Genomic DNA, 6,000 nt, shown 5'->3' on the forward strand with positions numbered 1-6,000 from the left:
AAGCCCACCAGGCTCCCCCATCCCTGGGATTCTCCAGGCAAGAACACTGGAGTGGGTTGCCATTTCCTTCTCCATAATATAAAATTAATATAAACAAATATTATATATTAAAAATATACAATATCTATATAGTTCATTTGATTCCACCATAAAGATCAGACCGGACTAAACTCTCCTACCCACTCACCTTCAAAGGGCACAGTGACCTGGGGGTTGCAGTGGGACCCAGGACAGGACACTGCAGAGTGAAGAGAGAGTTACATAGCTGACCCTAAGCACACCGGCCCCCTCCCACCTAGGTCAGGAGAAAAGAAGAGGCCCCCAGCTTACCTTTGGACTTTGAGGTGAGGCTCCCTTTCTCATCCCCCAAGGGCCTGGAGGGTGCCCTGGGAACCAGGTGATTCAGCCCATTCAGGCACAGGAGGAGTGGCTAATGGGGGTGAGGAGCGCGGTGCAGGGAGTAGTTTCCTGAAACCTGAGAGCAGCAGTCTCCTAACAAACAAACCCTGGGCTCCGGCTGTGACTTAATCAAAGCACTGAAAACAAAACTATCCTCTCTAGAACGTCAAACAAAAGAAATAAAAACAAAACAGTCAGCAGCACTGAGGTGAGAGGATAAAAGTTAACCAGACTATAGGGTGTTAGATGAAAGTAAAAAGGTCAAAGGAAGTGTGTCAGGCAGGTAGTGCGGGCCTGTGGGCTCCTGACCACTGTGTCCCTCTCCCACCGCCCCACTGGGCATGGGCGGCCGCCAGGTCGTCTGTTCATGCCAGGACTCGGGGCCCATGTGTTTTCCCCATTTGTCCCAGACTCCTCATACCAATCTGTCCCAACTTCATGGCCTTCTGGTTCCTGTCTCAAACTCTCTTCCCCACACAGCCCAGAGGCCCCGGGGGCAGCAGGAATCCTGACTGGACCAGCAGGGACACAAAGCCCATGAGATTGGTTCTGGAGAGGGGAAACGGAGGTGGGGGCCAAGGAGATTCTGACTAAGCCCTGGCCGGTCTGAGGGCAGATGAGCTGTAAGTGAAGAATGCATACCAGATTTCAGAGACTTAATATGAAGACAGAATGTAAAGCAGCTCATTTGTAATTTCTGTGATTGATCACATGTTGTAGTTATATGATTTTGGATCCATCCATTTAAATAAAATACAATATTGAAATTCATTTCACCTGTTTCTTTTTACGCTTTTTAAGTGTGACTGCTAGAAAATTTGAGGCTTCCCAGGTGGTGCTAGTGGTAAAGGACCCGTCTGACAATGCCAGGAGATGTACGAGACATGAGTTCGATCCCTGGGTCCGGAAGATTTCCTGGAGGAGGGCATGTAACCCACTCCAGTATTCTTGCCTGGAGAATCCCATGGATGGAGGAGCCTGGTGAGCCACAGTCCATAGGGTCTCAAAGAATCAGACGCAATGGAAGCGACTTAGCATATACACACATGCTAGAAAATTTAAGATTATGCATGTGATCTGCATTCTATTTGTTGGACAGCACTGCACTAGGACATCTCCTGCCTTTGCACTTCAATGGCTATTTCTAGTCACATTTAACCCCAACAGTACCTCCAGCCATAGTATCTTTATAGTGAGTGGATGCCTTCTGGACTCTGATGGCTCATTCTGGCCTCCAGCATGAAATGAAATGAAAGTCATTCAGTCGTGTCCAACTCTTTGCGACTCCATGGATAGTCCATGGAATTCTCCAGGCCAGAATACTGGAGTGGGTAGCCTTTCCCTTCTCCAGGGGATCTTCCCAACCCAGGGATCGAACCCAGGTCTCCTGCATTGCAGGCAGATTCTTTACCAGCTGAGCCACAATGGCCTCCAGCATAGCACCTGGTAACAAAGAAAACAGCTCTGGTGATCAGCCAAGTTGGCTTGCAGGGCTCAATTCCCGAGGGCCTGGCACCCACCAGTCAACCCCGCCAAACCCTGCCACCCAGGCCCAGGCCCCTCCATTCCCACAGGCTCTGAGTCACCTGCAGGCACTGGACACTGTTTCTCAGGCGGTCGCTTATCAGCCCATTTACTGCTGGAGGAACAACATCCCAGACCCAACCGGTCCCTCTCAGAGAAGGGAAGGGCCTCCTCCCTCCTTCCCCAAGCACAGGCTTGTTGGAGAAGATCAAAGCCGCTCCCTGCCTGCTGACAGCTTCGAGGAGGTCATCAGGAGCCCATTAGATGGAGACCCTCCATGAGGAGCATCAGCAGTGGGCTCTAGACCGTGGTGTCCCAGCCGTGGAGCAGGTGCAGGAGCGAAGTGTGACAGAATAAATGAGGGGCCAGAGTGGAGTGGGTGGAAGCAAGGGGTCCTCGTGCTGTCCCTGCTCCATCACTTAGAAGCTGCCTGTCCCTGCACAGGTCACAGCACCCCTTGCAGGTTCTTCTATGAACAGGGGCTATTTGGGGGAGTCCATGGAACAGAATTTAGATGACTCACAGCCTTTTAGGTCCAACAAGCCTGGGTTTAAATTCCTGCCCTGCCTGCCTGACTTGAGTGGCCTAGGGCAAACCGAGCTCGCTGAGTCTGTTTCTTCATCTGTAAAGTGGGCACGATAACCCAGACCTCACCAGTGTCTGTGAGGAGTTAATATTACACGTGAGCATCCAGTAAGTTATTGTCCTGCATACTGGGAGGTGAAGTATGGCAGATCAGAGCCACCCGCCATCATTTGGGATATCCTAGGAGCTGTGTCCTGGGCTTCACCTTGACCTGGGAAGGGCAGCATCACAGTGGCAATGGGGCACAGCCCCTGGGGTTTTCTCATCAGCTGCTCTTCCCCACTTTACAGCCACTTCTCCCAGCACAACCCCAAAACGGCCTGTGGCCCCGTAAGGAACATGGAGTCTTCTCTCCCTTCCAGATCCAGCTTCCTTTTGCTCCAAGGACAAGCCCAGTCCCTAAATCCCCAGAAGAGAAAATACTTTGTGTTGCTTTGAATGGGCTCCCAAGCCTCCTGCCTAAGCCCTTCACAAAACAGGCCCATAGACTGATGACCCTTGGCCTCCTGCCACAAACACTTGTCACAAGCATGGATGACTATCATGTGCTTGAATATATGTGTACTTTTCCATGTGTGCACAAAAGCATTTGCATGTTTGTCCTGAATGCAGATATCAGCAAGCACCTCCCAAGCAAGGTGGGATGCACACACAAGGGCCACTTTACACGTGTGCAAACACTGACTCAGACGGACATCGGTGCTGTCTGCCTTGAACAGGCTGGGAACAGAGATGCTTGAGGACTGCTGTGAGCTGGGAAAGCTGCCCAGGTTTGCTGAACTCAGCTTAATCTACAACCTGACAGGGCCTGGAGAAAGGGCTGTGTACTCCTGGCAGGGTCATATAGGTATAGGAGGGGCAGAGGAAGAAAGAATGACAGTCTGAAGGCATGTTGGGAGGGGCCTTATAATCCACTCCAAGACAGGGCAGGAAAGGTAGATTATGAATGATCAGAAGGTCTTCAGGTCACACCAGGGTAAAACAGATCAACTGTGCCTTTCTCCAGTCTCTAAACTGACAGTCTAGAGTCAGGAGATTCAGAGAAAAGACTTTGGGATCAGACAGACCTGGATAGGTAGATAGAAATCTCAGCTGTGCCCATTGATTGCTGTGCACTCTTGGGAAAATGACTTAACTTCTCTGAGCCCCAGTTTCCTCCTCAGTGGAATGAGAATAAGAAAAAATAATAGAGAAGAGTGAGCATTCCTAACATCCCAAAGCCTATCAGCTGTGCTTATTTTACACTCTAATGGCATTTGTACATTCTCATGGACATTGTAATCATACATTTACACACTTAATTTATTTCTGACTCATCCCATAAGTCACCCAGAGGACCTGCCCCACCCCACCCAGAGTATGGTGGAAATATACTTATTTTCGCTCATCATCGTAGCCCTTGAGTCTAGCATAAACTCTGGAGCATAGCAGATGTTCGATAAATATTCACAGAGAAATAGAGTAAATGCAGTTGAGCAGCATAGCATAGGGCAGGTGGTGTCTACTGCTGTTGTCATTATCAGCTGCTGGGCTCTGAGGTTATTCCCCACAATCCTACTCTCCATACCCAGTTATCCTCGGCTGCCTCTTCCTTGCATCTCAGCTCTTCCTATGAGTGACTGAAAGCCCTCCATCAACGAAGCAAGTCCACTTCCTTTTGTTTTCACCTCAAGACATAGAAAAAGTATTTTCCATAGTTCTGGGATTTAAAGACCCTGTTGGAGTTCTCCCCAAGTCTCTTCTTTTCCAGAGACTTAAAAAACTCTCAAATTCCCTTACTCCTTCTTTACAAAACATGTCCTGGGTGGTGGCGGTGGTTTTAGTCCCTAAGTCGTGTCTGACTCTTTGCAACCCCATGGACTTGCCCCCAAGGCTCCTCTGTCCATGGAATTCTCCAGGCAAGAATACTGGAGTGGGTTGCCATTTCCTTCTCCAGGGGATCTTCCCGACCCAGGGTCTGAACACTCATCTCCTGCATTGCGGGCAGATTCATTACCATCGAGCCACCAGGGAAGTCCCCACAAAGCATGTCCTATGCTTCTTCAATTTTCCATGTGGGTTCTTAGAAGATTTTTAAGGTCAGCATCACAACTCTCCTGCTCCAGAAGCTCAGAAGCCAAAGGGAGACATGAGACCTCGCTTTAGGTAAAGTTAAATCTTCACAATACACAGCCTTTGGCCATGGTCATTTTCATATGCCTAGGATTTGGAGGATCCAGCGTAGGGCAAGGAGAGGAGGCTTCACTCAGTTTCCCAAAACACTGGAGCATCAACATCAGCATTATCATCTCACCAAGAAGACACAACTGGACAAAAAGACGCTGGCACATTACCGGAGTCCCAGTCACTCATTAGCAGTTAACCCACTTCACTGTCATGTCACATGACCAAAATATCATTCAGGTTTTCAGACTTCCATTTGATCATTTTGTGGTTGTTGTTTAGTCACTAAATTGTGTCCGACTCTTTTGCTATCCCATGGACTGCAGCCCGCCAGACTCATCTGTCCATGGGATTTCCCAGGCAAGAATTCTGGAGTGTGTTGCCATTTCCTTCTCCAGGGGACCTTTCCAGTCCAGGGATCAAACTCACGTCTCCTGCATTGGCAGGTAGATTCTTTACCAATGAACCCCCAGGGAAGCCTATTTGTGGCAGGTTCCAAAAGCAAGATTGGTCCCAACGATATATGGCTCCACCTATTCTGGCATCTCATGTAACTGAGCTAAGAGATAACATCACCACCTGCTCTGAGCTCTCTTACAACATGTTGTATTAGATCTGCCTTGGAGTATAACCATTTAGTTAATGCCTGTACTCTCAGCTACTATTCCTTTGTCTCTGCATTTATACATATATATTTCCACCTTGCTGAGGAACGTCAGGTTTGGTCACTGTTCTGGGCTAGATTGCTGATAACACTATTAGTGTAGCAAATGCCTCCTACTCAATCCACCAGCCACAGGCTCAGAGGTCCCCAGACCACCTTGACTTCTGACCAGCAGGCTCCAGACCCTCCCATACAGAGATCCCTCTCTTCCCTGCTCCATGGTGCACACCGTCTATGCATGCCTAGACAGTCTGAAACCCAAAGTATACAGCGGGGTTTCCTTCTTTCTAGGTCCTTCATCCAGGATCACAGCCTGGGGGCCTCCTTGCCTCATACAAGCACAAGATTCCCAACAGGAATTTGCTGAGATGCCTGGTGAATGCCCCTTTAACCCTTGAGGTTATATTTTCCATAAGATGCCCCAAAATATCCTTACTTAGTACAAACGGAAAAATGTGAAGCCAACATCTTATTATTCTTGGTTATTTTCAGTTGTACTTTGACGGAAAAATAAGTTATTCCTTACATTAGGACTTAACCTACAGCTATTCTGATTACATTTCTGAGAAACACAGATTTTGGGTTTTTTTTTTTTTTATGGGCTCATCTCATATTTCCTTTTGGGTTTTTTTATGGGCTCATCTCATGTATCCTTAGATTTATAT

The 6,000-nt window shown here is 48.3% G+C and overlaps 1 long non-coding RNA gene across 1 annotated transcript in view; it reads right to left on the reverse strand.

The window, feature by feature from the left end:
• LOC129540895 (uncharacterized) overlaps positions 1 to 409 on the reverse strand; it is a 70,593-nt gene extending 70,184 nt beyond the window's left edge. The window contains exon 1 of the long non-coding RNA XR_008682723.2: positions 331 to 409. This is a non-coding gene — a long non-coding RNA (uncharacterized LOC129540895). The remainder of the gene's footprint in view (positions 1 to 330) is intronic.
• Between the last annotated feature and the right edge of the window lie 5,591 nt (positions 410 to 6,000).

The sequence above is a fragment of the Moschus berezovskii genome, chromosome 4 (assembly GCF_049115385.1).
Source record: "Moschus berezovskii isolate FMDL1 chromosome 4, NW_MosBer_1.0, whole genome shotgun sequence".
Classification (NCBI taxonomy): Eukaryota; Metazoa; Chordata; class Mammalia; order Artiodactyla; family Moschidae; genus Moschus; species Moschus berezovskii.